Source organism: Microcebus murinus, chromosome 2 (assembly GCF_040939455.1).
Source record: "Microcebus murinus isolate Inina chromosome 2, M.murinus_Inina_mat1.0, whole genome shotgun sequence".
NCBI classification, from domain to species: Eukaryota; Metazoa; Chordata; class Mammalia; order Primates; family Cheirogaleidae; genus Microcebus; species Microcebus murinus.
Genome location: NC_134105.1, coordinates 124,615,606 through 124,632,905, shown reverse-complemented (window position 1 = coordinate 124,632,905; position 17,300 = coordinate 124,615,606). Strand labels below are relative to the sequence as shown.

The 17,300-nt window shown below is 38.8% G+C and overlaps 1 protein-coding gene and 1 non-coding gene across 5 annotated transcripts in view; one reads left to right on the top strand and one right to left on the bottom strand.

The window, feature by feature from the left end:
• ABL2 (ABL proto-oncogene 2, non-receptor tyrosine kinase) overlaps positions 1-17,300 on the top strand; it is a 127,359-nt gene that overhangs the window by 68,360 nt on the left and 41,699 nt on the right. The gene's annotated exons all lie outside the window — the stretch shown is intronic.
• LOC142869792 (small nucleolar RNA SNORA73 family) lies at positions 2,687-2,889 on the bottom strand. The gene has a single exon (XR_012918349.1). It is a non-coding gene; the product is annotated as a small nucleolar RNA SNORA73 family (small nucleolar RNA).

Sequence of the window (17,300 nt, the reverse complement as noted above, 5' to 3'; positions counted from 1 at the left end):
ATATAGTATATTATATTGATTTTCATATGTTGAACCAACCTGGGATAAATTCCACTTGGTATGTTATATAATCTTTTTAATAGGCTATTTACTGGAGCTGGGCCCAGTGGCACATGCCTATAGTCCCAACTATGTGGGAGGCTCAGGAAGGTCAGTCACTGGAGCCCAAGAATTTGAGTCCAACCTGAACAATATAGTGAGACTCTATCTCTTTAAAAGGAAAAAAAAAAATATATATATATATTTTATATATATATATATACATGCATATGCTGCTGGATTTGGTTTGCTAGTGATTTATTGAGGAATTTTGCATCTGTATCCATAAGGAATATTGGTCTATAGTTTTTTTGTTTGTTTTCTTGTGATATCTTTATCTAGCCTTATCTTAAAATTATTCTCCACCATCCACTCCCTCCTCATGGAAAGGGCTTTTAGTCACCTATTCCTAGCCTTAGATCAGAGGTCAGTTTAACTACTTAAGTGAAGAAAGCCTAACAATCAGGTGGTTGTGGAAGCCCTTCAAATGTGCTGGTTTTGGTAGTTGAGGACAAATAATCCCTGGAACAGGAAGATATTTAATAAGGCATGTATACTTCTATAATACTATTAATGGTTTTCTTTTCCTCTCTTATTATCAGAGGGTTTAGTTTTCAGAGTTATTAATTGCCCAAGATTTTAAGACTCGTAAGTGCCAAAGGCAGAATTCCAAGTCCTACTCTGCAATTTTATCTATATCATACCACATGGTCTGGTCATCTGAGAAATAAGCTAATAGTATCCTTCTAGCAGAGTTATTGTAAGGATTAGTGATAACATATATAAAGTACTTCGCTTTATGAGTCATTCGCTGTTTGATATTGACAGATCTTCTAGTAAAAATGAATTTAATAGGGAGCTTTATTAACCAAGATATGTCATGAAATTTTCTAGTTCTTTTGCTGTTTCAGTGATAGTCTTGTTTTAAGCTGATAAAAAATAAAGTTAGCAACAAAAAGCACAGGGATTGGATCCTGAGCATGCTTTTGTAGGTTATTTGAACAACAACAGCAACAAAATATTAACATATGTCCTAGGTCAAAAGAATTTTGTAATTTGAAGTATGTTTTTTTCTTCTTTACCTCTCACATACTATAGGGAGGTTAGGATTTTATTGCTTTGGGTAGCCAGTAGCTACTGAAATAAAGATAATGAATAGGTCCTTTGTTTTTCTTGGTTAAAGCCATTTGAAATATTTGAGTTCAGCCAGCAGGAAATAGCTTGCAGTCAGTGCCCAAGTATATATAAGGCGTGCATATACATAGACATAGACATAAATAACTATTCATATTAGGTTGGTGCAAAAGTAATTGTGGTTCGGACTGTGAATTTTAAAATCGTTATAAGTAAGCTCAAACACAGCTTCATTAATCAAAATAGGAAACATTACAATCAACATAGTTTTGCCAACGAGAAATAAGTTTGTTTATTCCTGTGGCATAAAAATCTGTGCTTTGGGATTTGACGAACTCTTAGAAAGCATTTTCTGCATCCTGCTGGTTGTCAAAGTGTTTTCCCTGAAAAAAGTTGTGGAGATGCTTCAAGAAGTGGTAGTCTGTTGACAAGAGGTCAGGTGAATATGGTGGATGAGGCAAAACTTGCTAGCCCAATTTGTTCAACTTTTGGAGCATTGATTGTGTGACATGCAGTTGGGTGTTGTGGAGAAGAATGTCTGGTGACCAATGCCAGCTGCAGGCGTTGCAATTTTGGTGCATCTCATCGATTTGCTGAGCATCCTTCTCGGATGTAATGGTTTCTCTGGCATTGAGAAAGCTATTGTGGATCAGACTGGCAGCAGACCACCAAACAGTGACCAGGACCTTTTTTTGATGCAAGTTTGCCTTTGGGAAGTGCTTTGAAGCTTCCTCTCGGTCCAGCCACTGAGCTGGTTGTCACTGGTTTTCGTACAACATCCACTTTTCATCGCATGTTACAATCTGATAAAGAAATGATTGTCCCTGTGTACAAGAAGAGAATGATGACACTTCAAAAACGACTATTTTTTTGATTTTTGGTCAGCTCATGAGGCACCCACTTATGGATCTTTTTCACCTTTCTAGTTTGCTTCAAGTGCCAAACAACCATAGAATGGTCTATGTTGAGTTCTTTGGCAACTTCTCATGTAAGTTGTAAGAGGATCAGCTTTGATGATTGCTCTCAGTTGGTCATTGTCAACTTCCGATGGCCGGCCTCTGCGCTCCTCATCTTCAAGGCTCTCATCTCCTTTGCAGAACTTTTTTTTTTTTTTTTGAGACAGAGTCTTGCTTTGTTGCCCAGGCTAAAAATAAAGTGAGTGCCGTGGTGTCAGCCTAGCTCACAGCAATCTCAAACTCCTGGGCTCAAGCAATCCTGCTGCTTCAGCCTCCCGAGTAGCTGGGACTACAGGCACGTGCCACCATGCCCGGCTAATTTTTTCTATATATATTAGTTAGCCAATTAATTTCTTTCTATTTATAGTAGAGACGGGATCTTGCTCTTGCTTAGGCTGGTTTCGAACTCCTGACTTTGAGCAATCCACTCACCTGGGCCTCCCAGAGTGCTAGGATTACAGGCGTGAGCCACCGCCCCCGGCCTGCAAAACTTTTTTTTTTGTCAGTAAGTGAAAGAAACTGAAGACAAATCAAGATTAAGATTGCACGCTCTAGACAGCTGTCTCCTGCATGGTTTGTCTCCCCAGTCATTGTCCACAGGACTCTGGGAAGTCGTAGGAATATGCAGGCGCAGACACGAAGCCCAGCTTTATCTCCAACGTTGTGGAAAGGGACTGTACGTCATGGGGCAGAGCCCTATGCTCCCCTATGCCGCCTGGACAGAGCCTGGGGAGAGTGACCTCCCAGCAAAACTTCTTGAACCACCACTGTGCACTGTACGTTCGCTAGCAGTTCCTGGGCCAAATGTGTGGTTGATGTTGCAAGTTGTCTCCGCTGCTTTACGACCCATTTTGAGCTCGAATAAGAAAATATCTCGAATTTGCTTTTTGTCTAACATCATTTCCATAGTCTAAAAGAAATGTAAAATAACTAGCAACTAACAAGTCATTAGCAAAAAAAATAACATGAGAAGTGTACATTAAAATGGTGTATAACATGACCACATTTATGTACGAATGTATTCCAATATCAAAAGGCAAATTTCAGCAGTAGTAAAACTGCAGTTCTTTTGCACCAACCTAATAGATGTTGGAGAACTAACTTCCCCAGTCTGAAACTGGAAGAACCAGCTTTTTTTATTTTTAGCATCACATCAAAGCATTGTTATGTTACTAAGTTATCTAAAAGGCAATGGCAGTGTCCTAAAAGGCAATGGCAGTGTCTTAAAAGAATAAAGTTAGAAAAACTTTATGACTGCAACAAATATTTCCTACATACACATTTTTTTTTTTGGTGAGATGAGGAAGACATTTATTTATTTATTTATGAATGAATGAGACAGGGTCTTGCTGTGTTGCCAGGGCTAGAGTGCAGTGGTGTTATCATAGCTCACTGCAGCCTCAAACTCCTAGGCTTAAGTGATCCTCCTGCCTCAGCTGCCTGGATAACTGAGAATACAAGGTGTAAACCACCACACTCAGCTAATTGTTCTGTTTTTTTTGTAGAGTCATGGTTTTGCTATCTTGCTTATTCTGGTTTCAAACTCTTGGTCTCAAGCAATCCTTCCACCTGGGCCTCCCAAAGTGCTAGGATTACAGGTGTGAGTCACCGCGCTGGGCTGGGGAAGACTTTTTATTCAGTGCATCCTTTCTTTGAGGAAAAATCAAAGGGAAAGACACAGTCTCTTCCATTTTTCATCCAAATAAGGTTGTTCCAAGAAGAGATGAATATTAGACAAAAAGTTTTATTTTTTGGATGGATTTTAAGTTGTGTTAAACTTACAAACTTTTAAAAACTTTTCTGAGTCATTGTATGTCAACTTTGGAAAAGTTTGTGATTGCTTTGCTGCTGGGAGTAAATGGCAGACATTTCCTGTTTCCTTTGATGGAATAGACTGGTAAGCACATGCATATCATTACATCAGTCTCTTAGGTTTGAGTATTAAATGCCATCCTATGTATGGGCAGATCAATCAAGAGCAGCCCACTTTGGGAGCCTGGTGATTTCAAATTATCTAGAATATAAGAAAAGGACTTTTTCAGTTCTTTTAGTACCACTCTCTATTTCATTAGAGAGGCAGACTGGTATAGTGAGAAGAGAGGGAGTTAGATGACACCTACAGTTTTGAATGTTGGTTTCACCAACTGGCTCTGGGGCTTGAACAAGCTCCTTTACTTCTCCATGCATTTGTAGATTGGTGATAATCATGCCTGTCCCTCAAGGCAATGATATTATAAATTATAATATATGAAAATACTTGAGTGTCTGCTATATGCAAGGTGCAGTGATTAATGTAGAGGAAAATCAGTGATCGTATTGTCAAATGCAAACAGTTGTGTAAAGAATCTTATCTGCGGCCGGGCGCGGTGGCTCACGCCTGTAATCCTAGCTCTCTGGGAGGCCGAGGCGGGCGGATTGCTCGAGGTCGGGAGTTCAAAACCAGCCTGAGCAAGAGCGAGACCCCGTCTCTACTATAAATAGAAAGAAACTAATTGGCCAACTAATATATATAGAAAAAATGAGCCGGGCATGGTGGCGCATGCCTGTAGTCCCAGCTACTTGGGAGGCTGAGACAGAAGGATCGCTTGAGCCCAGGAGTCTGAGGTTGCTGTGAGCTAGGCTGACGCCACGGCACTCACTCTAGCCTAGGCAACAAAGAGAGACTCTGTCTCAAAAAAAAAAAAAAAGAATCTTATCTGCAAATGGCTAGACAAGTCCTTCCCAAATGCAAATACCTTAATGTTGTCTCAGAACAACTACACCTTCAAAAAGAGGGAAAATGAAGAAATAATGAGAAGAGGGTGCTGTTAGGGAGATGTTAAAAGGTTCTTTCTTTCTTTCTTTTTTTTTTTTTTGAGACAGTCTCACTCCATTGCTCGGGCTAGAGTGCTATGGCATCAGTCTATCACACAGCAACCTCAAACTCCTGAGTTCAAGCAATCAGTCCTTCTGCCTCAGCCTCCTGAGTAGCTGGGACTACAGGCATGTGCCAGCATGCCTGGCTACATTTTTCTATGTGTTTTTAGTTGGCCAATTAATTTCTTTCTATTTTTAGTGGAGACGGTGTCTCGCTCTTGCTCAGGCTGGTTTCGAACTCCTGACGTTGAGCGATGCTCCCCCCAGGGTGCTAGGATTATAGGCGTGAGCCACCACGCCTGGCCTAAAAGGTTCTTTTGGCCAGAACAGAAGAATTCATAAGCCCCACCCTAGATCACTCCTTCACCCAAGATCCTCTTTCAGGGATGACACCCGTATATGGGACTAAGAAAGGCAGGAAAACACTTTCTGACATCAGCAGTAGGTTTGGCCTCAAATCCCATTGAAGTAATGTCGTTAGCTAGGACTGAATTACAGATCTTACCTCTCTAGTTGCGTGAAAAGACCATACTTCACAGGAGGAAAACACAATAGAGGAAATGTGGCCCAGTCATTCTCTGAATATAATAAATCATAGCAAGCCCTTCATTCTCTTCAGGGTAGAACTGAAAGACAAGATCCTGATTCAACCTGGTGAGGAATGAAGAACTGGATAAGAATAGTGGAAACATTCAACTTGTCTCTCATAGAGACCAATGCATAATTAAGCATGACATTTAAAAATAAAGTTATAAGCTCATTAGAATACATTTCTGAAATATTCAAATTTTGAAAACTTTGCTATTTGACTTTGGGAACACGTGAGGACTAGTTATACTTTTTGGCTGTTGGTAATTTGGCCACAACATGGGTAAGGTACTTTAGGGATGGATCACAACATATGTTTTATTTAAAATTTTTCTCATTAAAAATTGATAGGTGGTTGAAATAACTACTTAGCCACTCATGGAGTTTGCTTTGAATTTCTTAAACTGTATCACTTTTCTAAATTGTGGATCTTGGGACTCTGAATATCTAAAACAAAAATCTAATAGAAATGAATCAAATTTGTGCATGTCCCAAACACATCTAGACTAAATTCCTCTATTGCCAATTCCAAAGCTTACTTTATAGAAATTAGCAGGTTATTATTTTAATTTTAGCCTTAAGGCTAAAAATTGCTGTAAACTATGTAGTAGAAAACTTCTTTAAAAATAAGTTAAAGACTGGATAAAAATATATCAAAAATATTATCAGTTATTTCTGGGTAGTGGATCATAATTGCTCTTTTTTTTTGTAAACCATGTCTGTTTTTATTATTTTTTTTATTTTAGCATATTATGGGGGGTACAAGTATTAAGGTTACATATATTGCCCATGCCCCCCTCCCCACTTCAAGTGTGTCCATCCCCATAACTGCTTTTAATTGTCTTCATTACTATGTGTTTAGGGTTCTAGAAAATGGGCAAGTATATTGTTTATCTAGGAAAAAATGATGTGTCAACATATGCTAGGAAAATGACTATGGATAAGGCATGTAACCCCTGCCTTTAAGTGGTGGGTGAGGGGTGGAGTGGGAGTGTGGATGGGCAGAGATGCAAATGGGTGGGGTCAGATAAATAAGTAATAGTACTTTGTGTTTTTCTGTATTCTGCAATATTTCCTCTCCCCAAATAACAATAATAAAAACCCATGTGATTGTGATACAGTGTAGAGTCACAAACTTATACTTCGATACTGACTGCAACCTATTTCCTGCTGGCTCAATTCAAACATTTTAAATTGCCTTAACCAAGAGAGAAAATGTGCTCTTCCTTTCTCTGTAACAGAGCAGTTTTAATCCATAGTAGGTTGATAGCTATGGTTACATAACCAGAAAAAGCTCCTACTCCTAACAGGAGCAAATGTGTCCTGTTTGAACTCCACCTTCAATTCTATGATTTTGATAGGTATAGAGCATGCATTTTCAACAGGCGTGATAATAACTTAAGTCATTTACAATGGTTTGTGATCCTCCAAAGCTTGTGCTACCCTAAAAAAATCTTATCCTTTTGGTATTTAATTTCTCTTATTAGGGAGAAATTGATTAAAGTCAGTCGATTAAATTTATTTAAATAAAGTTAAATATAATTTTATTCCTTAGAGTAGTGATTATGAAAAAATGTTGTGTAGAAAAAGAAAAGATACTGTTATAGCTTTTATTTTTTTGTGGCAAAAAGTGTCACACTTTAAAATGAGTTAATCCTTTTTATCAATCATTATTTATTAGCAAAGCACTTACCTGCTTTCATCAGACAGAGAAGCATATTCTGTACCTGTAGAAACTTTATCTTGACAAAAGAAAAAAAGACTTAAAAACAGGAAGAGTAAATTACAGTAAATACAATATAAAAATGTCCCAAGTTAATGTAATAATTGCTGTTTTAGGCAAAGGGTGTTTAGAGCTTAGGCCAAGAAAGAGATTACTTGATCTGAAATGGTCAGAGACTTAAGTCCTCTAGTTCTAATTCTAGTTCTCTTGTGTTTTCCATCACATGTGCTGTTACTTCCTCCACAGAAGTCTTGAACCCCTCAAATTTATCCATGAAGGTTAGAATCAACTTCTTCGGAACTCCTGTTAGTGTTGACATTTTGACCTCCTCCCATGCATTTTAAATGCCACCTAGAATGGTAGATCCTTTCCAGAAGGTTTTCAATTTACTTTGCCCACATCCATCAGAGAAATCACTATCTATGGCAGCTATAGCCTTAGAAAATGTGTTTCTTAAATAAGACCTGAAAGTCAAAATGACTCCTTGATCCATGGGCTGCAGAGTGGATGTTGTGTTAGCAGGCATGAAAACAACACTTTGTGACATGTATCAGATGACCAGGTGCATTGTCAATGAGCAGTAATATTTTGAAAGGAATCTTTTTTTTTCTAATCAGTAGGTCTCAATAGTGGGCTTAAAATATTCAGTAAACCACATTATAAACAGATGTGCCATCATTCAGGCTTTGTTATGCTGTTTCTAGAGCAGAGTGGATTTAGCATAATTCTTAAGGGCCCTAGGGTATTTGGAATGATCAGTCAGCATTCGCTTCAACTTAAAGTCACCAGCTACACTAGCCCCTAAGAAGAGTCAGCCTGTCCTTTGAAGCTTTGCAGCCAGGCATTAACTTCTCCTCTCTAGCTATAAAAGTCCTAGGTGATACCTTCTTCCAATAGAAGGCTAGTTCATCTATACTGAAAATCTGTGGTATCTAGCCACCATCAATGATCTTAGGTAGGTCTTCTGGGTAACTTGCTGCAGCTTCTACATCAGCACTTGCTGCTTCTCCTTGTTGCGGAGATGACCTCTTTACTTAAACCTCATGAACCAACCTCTGCTAACTTCCAACTTTTCTTCTGCAACTTCCTCACCTCTCTCAGACTTCATAGAATTGTAGGGAGTTAGGGCCTTGCTCTGAGTTATGTTTTGGCTTACGGGGATGTTGTAGTTGGTTTGATTTTCTATCCAGACCACTGAAACTTTCTCCATATCAGCAATGAGGCTGTTTTTCTTTCTTACCCATGTGTTCACAGGAGTAGAACTTTTAATGTTCTTCAAGAATTTTTTCTTTGTATTTACAACTTAGCTAACTGGTGCAGGAGGTCTAGGTTTTGGCCTGTCTTGGCTTTTGACATAACTTCCCCAGTAAGCCTAATCATTTGTAGCTTCTGGTTTAAAGTGAGAGACGTGCAACTCTTCCTTTCACTTGAACACTTAAAGGCCATTGTAGAGTGATTAATTGGCCTAATTTAATATTGTGTCTCAGGAAATAGGAAAGCCTAAGGAAAAGGAATAGCTGGTCAGTGGAGCTGTTGGAGCCTGTATGTGAACTAAAATAAAGTCTTATGCCCCCTAGCCAACTGAATGGACCCCCTCTTGGCCAAGGGGACCCCAGAAATACTCTAAAGCTGCCCATGCAAAGGGAGGTCAGGCATGCCTCTTTATGCCCTCTTCCATTCTTGGAAATATCCTTTGTAATTCATTAACAGGCCTAAGGCTATGTTTCTTGAGCCTCAGTGTACATCCAGGTGGCTCATCTCTGATTAACAGGCTTTCTTATGTGAATTTAAAACATTCCAAGCCTTTAGTCAAAGCTTCATTTCTTTTACCAGTTATAAATCAAATAATATTTAAACCCACCTATAACCTGTAATTCCCTGCTTTGAGATGTCCTGCCTTTTCAGGCCAAACCACTGTATGCCTTCCATGTGTTGATTTATGACTTTCTGTGTAATTCCTGTTTCCCTGAAATGTATAAAACCAAACCGTAACCCAACTTGAGTGAGACCACTCACTCAAGGCTTCTTGGGTGTGGCTCTCTAGGCCATGGTTGCACATATTCAGCTCAGAATAAACCTCTTGAAATTATTTTAGAGTTTAGGTTCTTTTCCATTGACACATACAACATTTACTGATTAATTTTGCTGTCTTACGTGGGCATGGTTTGTGGTATCCCCAGACAATTACAATAATGACATTGATCACTGATACAGATCACCATAACAGATAAGATAATTATGAAAAAGTTTGAAATATTGTAAGAATTACCAAATGTGACACAGAGACAGGAAATGAACATGTGTTGGAAAAATGACACTAATAGACTTTCTTGACACAGGATTGCCACAAGTCTTTAGTTTGTAAAAAAACACAGTATCTTTGAATCCTGATAAAGCAAAGCACAATCAAACGATGTATACTTGTACTATTATTGATTAACCTAAACAGAGGTAATCTTGCAAAAGTTTAGCAGCCCTTCTATTTCTTTACTTTTGATTTCCTAAATTTAGCTATACCAACTCTTCTAACTTGGGTCCAACAAGGTTATTTTTTACCTCTTAATATATTTATTTTCAAAGTGGGAAGGCACCCCTTTTTAGGCTACAGAAAGGTTTTAAGTTATGGTGTCTAGATCTTCACTAAGCACTTTGTATGCATTTAATATCTTTTAAGGACCCCATGAAGTACTTACTAATTGTTTTCCTGTTTTACAGATGGAAATTGTAAGCTTAAACGCCTTTTTGAAGGACAAAGCCCAGAGCTGCTTAACAGAGCCTGAGCTTTTAGATTAAAAGAAAATAAGAAAAAAACAAAAGGAAAAAAGGCTTATTAACCAATCAGGGATTATAGTCTTTTTGTAATGAAAAGCCCATTTTTATTCCTAAAGCCTTAAATCCAGGAAAGGAAAGGAAGAGGTGAAAGTAGCATAATGTGGAATTGGTGCTTTCTTTAGAATTTTACTCGGCTGCTATGTTGGAAGCCTGAGCAGGAGGGTTATAATGGACAGGGCAGCTGCCAGCTTAGAAATCATCTTGTTCTGTCACTAGCTGTGTTTCCTTGTCCCTATTATAATACAGTTGAACGTACTTTAAAGTCTACCATTAGATCCTGAAATACTAGTTAAAGGACTCCTGCCTTAGAAGTACCTTTCTGTGCCAAGATCTCTTTAATATTCTCTGTTTTATGCTGAGGTGAAAATCGGATAGATGGTCTGTGGTGGGATAGTTCATCTGACATGACTCTCCAACTTCAAGAGATATGTGGCGTTATAAAAGTGGCAGCTTCTATTATGAGGGATTCTTCCCTGCATAGGGAAGAACCATACTTTTTTATTTGTTGTATCTAGTGATAAGAGTGCCACTAGGAGTTGTATTTTGTATATTTTTCATTTGTTGATTTTTATTTTTTGAGACAGAGCCTCACTCTGTTGCCCAGGCTAGAGAGCAGTGGGCGTCATCATAGCTCACAGCAACTTCAAACTCCTGGGCTCAAGCAGTCCTCCCGCCTCAGTCTCCCAAGTAGCTGAGACTATAGGTGTGCAACATGCCTGGCTATCTTTTACTATTGTTAGTAGACATAGGGGTCTTGTTCTTGTTCAGGCTGTCTCCAACTCCTGACCTCAAGCAGTCCTCCCACCTCAGCTTCCCAGGGTGCTAGAATTACAGGCATGAGCCACTGCACCTGGCCTCATTTGTGTATTTTGATTTACTGCAATATATCACTAACAGCTTGCAAAATAGGAAGTATAAACAGCAAAAGAAATGGGAATGTGTTTTCACTGACTAGGAATAAATTTAAATATAGTTAGCAAAAGAAATGGGAAATATTTTACCTTTGTCAGGGAGGAAATAAAATTTTTGTTTAACCCCACAAGTTGACACGGACCCCACTAATTGGGACGGGCCCCTGTAACAGAAGACAGAATAACAAGAGAAAAACAAGTTTATTAATGTATGCAGTGTATATCATGCAGGAGAAACCTCAGTGAAAAATAACTTAAAGCAGTGGCTTAGAACCTGGCTTATATAACATCTTCAATAAGGAATAATAAATTTGTAGTGAAATGACAGGACAAAGGAAAGCAATTTTAGACTTCCGAAGGTGGGAAACTGTGGAAGGTGTCAACGGAAAAAAAGCCAAAGTCTGCAAAATAATTTTAAAGAGATTTATTCTGAGCCAAATTTGAGGACCATGACCCGGAGCCACTGCCAAGAGGCCTTGGGCAAGTGGACTCGCTGTGGCTGGGTTACAGTTTGGTTTTTATACATTTTAGAGACAAGGGTTCCGGGTAAAGCCATTAATCAATGTGTGGGAGGCATACATTGGTTTGGACCAAAAAGGAGGGCCGTCTCGAAGGGGGGCGGTTTACAGGTTATAGGTGGGTTTAAAGATTCTTTAGATTGTAATTGGCTAAAGACATGAAGCTTTGTCTAAAGACCTGGAATGTTTTAACATAAACTGATTACCAGTGATAAGCCACCATTTGTTGCAAATTGAGGGCCTGCAGGCTTGTCTTGCATACCCTTAGGCCTGTTAATGGGTTACAAAGGAAGTCTCCAAGAATGGAGGGGGGCATGATGAGGCCTGTCTGACCTCCCTCCTCCCAGCTGGCAACTTTGCCCTAGAAGGAAACCAATGGAGGAAAAGTTTCTTTTCTGGAGAATCCTCTGATGTCATCTTGGGATTGATAAAAGTCTCGAGTTATCACCAGTAAAGGAGAATTTGTATCCTGTCTTTGGGCAGAAAAGCCAGGGGATATGGAGATCTTTCCCCATTTGTTGCTTTTCGGTTGCTTTTAGATCAAAATTAATTTTATGTCAAAGAGAGGGTGGTATATTGTTATATTCGAGATTCATAAGGCCGCAGGGCAGAGAGACAGAGTCACTGAGGCTGTAATTATCCAAAGGAGTTTTATTGTCTAGCTCGAGCTAGGGTCTGAGCCCCCAGAGTGCCAGTGCAGTGGCCTCTTCTCTGGGCAGGGACCCTCCTTTGTGTGTTAGTCTCCTTTTTATAACTCAGTTGTTTACACACTGGTCATGCATTTGCTTCCACAGTGATTCTTACTTCATCCTGCCCCTGATAGGCTCTAACCTGTTCCTGGTCCTAGCTGAGAGACTCCGGTTTCCGCGTTCTTTGTCTTTTTTTTTTTTTGCATCCCATAATGTACTCATAATGTCTTGCGGTTAACAAACAAGCAGTAAATAGAAGCTGAAAAGTGTCCATTATCCTTATAGCCCAATATCTTACAATATCTGTTTTTTTCACCTTACTAGCAGTGAGTTGTGAATTAAACAAGTTTTTCTTTTTTTTTTTTTTTGAGACAGAGTCTCACTGTCTTGCCTGCTCTAGAGTCCTGTGGCGTCAGCCTAGCTCACAGCAACCTCAAACTCCTGGGCTCAAGCAATCCTCCTGCCTCAGCCTCCCAGGTAGCTGGGACTACTGGCACGGGCCACTGTGCTTGGTAATTTTTTCTATTTTTAGTTGTTTGGCTAATTTCTTTCTATTTATAGTAGGGACGGGATTACAGGCGTGAGCCACCACGCCCAGCCTAAACAAGTTTCTGTTGTTTGCCCTTCAAATTGTACTTCACTCTGGTAAAGTGAGTATTCCATATTCTAGCTGATGAGTATAAAGAGGTAAATTTTTTAGGAAAATGTATCATGAGCTTAAAAAAGCCCTTTGACCTGAAAATTAGTTCCAATGATGTAATGTTGAATTGAGAGAAATTTGAGGATACAGAGTACATACAAGATTTATTTGATAATAGGTCCAAATTGGAAATGATGGTACGTCTGCAAGATGGCATATATATATAATGTTAGGGACCGGCTTCCTGCACCCCGCCAGGCAGACGAACAAAGACACCAAGGATGCAATCACTCAAGAGGAGCTTTATTTTCTGGCTAGCCAGGGTGCAGGCCCTAGAGTGCCAGCGCAGTGGTCGCTCTTACAGGCAAGGACCCTGACCAAAGCTGGGGCTGCCCTTTTATCCCCCCTCCCTCTTGAACACCCGCGCTGCACAAGCTGATTGAACGTGTTAGTCTTTAAAATGATTGGTGGACTGGTAGCCCGCCAGCGGCAAGGGGCCTTTCTTCCTTTATCTGGCACCGTACCTATGCGTCTCGCTGCAAGCAAGCGATTCTCAGAAGCAGAAATATGCGTTTAGCTGATAGCTCTACCTTTGGGCCCCAAGCTAGCAGTTTCCAGAAGCCGATTACTCCTCCCCTGGGCCAATTTTCTGTTATCCCGGCTCGCACAAGTGAGCCAGCAGCTTTGGGCTGCAACCAGGCCCTTACAATAAAACCATTAAAAATGAAAGTTCTGGCCGGGCACGGTGGCTCATGCCTGTAGTCCCAGCACTCTGGCAGGCTGAGGCGGGACCATTGCTTGAGCCAGGAGTTCAAGACTAGTCTTTATTAAAAAAGTAAGAAAAATTTGCTGGGCATGATGGCATGTACCCATAGTCCTAGCTACTCAGAAGGCTGGATTTCTTGAGGTAGGAGGATTTCTTGAGCCCAGGAGTTCAAGGCTGCCGTGAGCTATGCTGATGCCACTGCATTCCAGCCAAGATGTCAACATAAGTAATAATATTAATAATAGAATAAAAATAGTTTTTGAAGATTTATAAGAAATGAGAAAATTTTTATAATATAATTTTTAAAACATTGAATGCTCCTTTGTACTAATTTATTAACATCTCAACAGTAGTTGACTTTCTTGATCATTTCCTCTGTCCTCAAATAGTTGCCCTTCTCAGCCTCTGGTAGCTTTCTCTTCCTTTCTTGCTGACAGCTCTTAGTCTCATTTGCTGGTTCTTCTTCTTTCTGTTTGAGAGTTCTTCAGGGTTTAGTCCTGGATTATTCACTTTTTAAAAACTGTTATTTTTAAAATTAACATACAATAAAATGTATCCTTTTTTGGGTATACAGTTCTATAAATTTTAACCTGTGCATAAATTTGTGTAACTACTGCCACAATCAGGGTACAGAATAGTTTCATCACCCTATAAAACACATCATAAAACTCATTTTGTCATTACACCTTCCCCACTCCTAACCGCTGGCAAACACAATGGTTTTGTGTTTTGGAAAACATAGGCTTTTGTTACTGGCTTCTCGGGAAACTAAGCATAATGCCTTTGAGAGTCATCCAAGTTGTGTGTATAATAACTTGAGGTATCAATAGTTTTTGTTCTTTTTTATTGCTGAGTAGTATTCCATTGTATGGCTACCACAGTTTGTTTATCCAGTCATCTGTTGAAGAACATTCAGGTTGTTTTCAGTTTTGAGCAATCATGAATAGAACTGCTACAAACATTTGTGTGAACGTAAGTGGTCATTTCTCCGGGATAAATACTCATAAGTGGGATCGCTGGATCATATGGTAAGTATATGTTATACTTTCAGCAAAGCTGCCAAATTATGTTACAGAGTGTCTGTATTATTTCATATTTCACTGAGCAATGTATGAGAGTTTCATTTGGTCCACATCCTAGTAAGCACTTGGTATGTTAGTATTTTTTATGCTAGTCACTCTAATAGATATGTAGTGGTATATTATTGTGCTTTTAATTTGTATTTCCTTAATAGCTGCTGGTGTTGAACATCTTATTTGTCATTCCTATATCCTCTTAGGTGAAGAGAATGTTTTACCTATTTTTTAATTGGGTTGTGTTTTCAGACTATTGAGTTTGAGAGTTCTTTATATATTCTAGATGTGTGCCCTTTGTCAGATATGTAATTTGCAGATATTTTCTCCCACTCTATAGCTTGTCTTTTCATTCTCTTAACAGTGTCTTCCACAAAGCAAAAGTCTAGTTTTGCTTTTTATGTTTTTTTTTTGTTTGTTTGTTTTTTTGAGGCAGGGTCTTTGTCTCTCAGGCTGGAGTGCAGTGGTATGGTCATAGCTCACTGTAATCTTGAACTCTTGGGGCTCAAGCGATTCTCCTGCCTCAGCTTCCTCAGTGGCTGGGACTACAGGCATGCACCTCTGCACCTGGCTAATTAAAAAAAAAATTTTTTTTGTAGAGATGAAATCTCACTAGGTTGCTGAGGCTGGTCTTGAACCCCTGGCCTCAAGAGGTTCTCCTGCTTTGACCTCTCAGAGTTCTGGGATTACAGGCCTGTTTTTTTTTTTTTTTTTTATCTTTTGTGCTTTTCTTTCCTTCTACCCCACCCTTGCATGTGAAGTAACAGGTACAGTTTTCTAAAAATTTTTTCCCTCCCTTTTATGCTTTTGTAAAAACAGCTTTATTGAGTTATAATTTATATTCCATAAAAATTTATGTTTTAAAATTTGTACAATTCAGTGATTTTAATTATTTATTTATTTATTTTTATTTTATTTTATTTTTTTGCTCACTCAGGGTTGGGATATATTTATTTATTTTTGAGACAGAGTCTCACTCTTTTTCCCAGGCTAGAGTGAGTGCCGTGGCGTCAGCCTAGCTCACAGCAACCTTAATCTCCTGGGCTCAAGCAATCCTCCTGCCTCAGCCTCCCGAGTAGCTGGGACTACAGGCATGCGCCACCATGCCCGGCTAATTTTTTGTTTCATTTTTAGTTGACTGCCTAATTTTTTCTATTTTTAGTAGAGACGGGGTCTTGCTCTTGCTCAGGCTGGTCTGGAATTTCTGACCTCGAGCAATCTGCCCTCCTCGGCCTCCCAGAGTCCTAGGATTACAGGCGTGAGCTACCGCGCCTGCCCCAATTCAGTGATTTTTTAGTAAATTATATAGAGTTGTCCAGTCCTCACCATGATCCAGTTTTAGAATATTTCTGTCACTTTGATCAAAAGATCTCTTGTGCTAGTTTGTAGTCTGTCAGCTTTCTTACCCCCAGTCCCAGGTAGCCACTTATCTTCTCTCTGCCTTTATACATTTGCTCTTTATGGACATTTCATATGGACGGAATCATGTAATATGTAGAGTTTTCTTTCATATAACATAAATGTTTTTATTAGTTTATGGAGTTATAATCCTACCCATTTAAAATATAGAACTCAGTTGTTTTTAGTATATTCTCAGAGTTCTTCAATCATGAGCATAATCTAATCTTAGAACATTTTTATCATCCCCAAAACAAATCTTAATGGCTATTAGTAATCATCTGTGTTCTTTCTCCCACCCTCTCTCTAGGCACTACTTTCTGTCTCGATGGATTTACCTATTCTAGACATTTCATCTAAATGGGATCATATAATATGTATTAGTTTTGGACTCATTTTTTTCATTTGGCATAGTGTTTTCAAAGTTTATCTGTGTTATAGCATGCATCAGTACTTGATTCCTTTATATTACTGAATAATTTTATTCATATTTTCATTAATTGATGAATATTGGAATTATTTCCACTTTTAGTTATTGTGGATAATGCTATAAATATTCAGGTACAAGTTTTTGTGTGGATGAGTGTGTGTTTTCATCCTTTTATTTTTAAGCTACCTATATGATTTGAAGTGAGTTTCTTTTGGACAGCCTATTGTTGGATTGTGTTGTATATCCATCCTGACAATCTGTCTTATAGCTGTGTTTAGATCATTTGCATTTAATGTAATTACTGATATGTTTAGATTTTCTTTGTTTCTGTTTCCCCTTTCCTGCCTTCTCTAGGATTATTTGAACATTGTTTTTAGTATTCCATTTTAATTTATTGTGTGTTTGCCTATGTTACTTTAAGTTTTCTAGTGGTTGCTGTAGGGATTTGAATATACATATTGAAGTTTTCACCCATTACTTAGATCCAGTATTTAACCACTTCAACTGAAATGTGGAAACTCTGCTATCCTACAGTTCGCTGTATTGTAGTTGTATAGTATCTCTACATAAAGGCTCCTATAGATGGTGTTATACTTTTGCTTCTATCAAACACATTTTAAAGAACTCAAGAGGAGAAGAATTGTCTATTTTATTTATCCAGATATTGACCATTTTTGTAGCTCACTCTTTAATCAAATTTATTTTCCAATTTTTTTTTTTTCTGGTATCATTCCCATACTGTCTGGA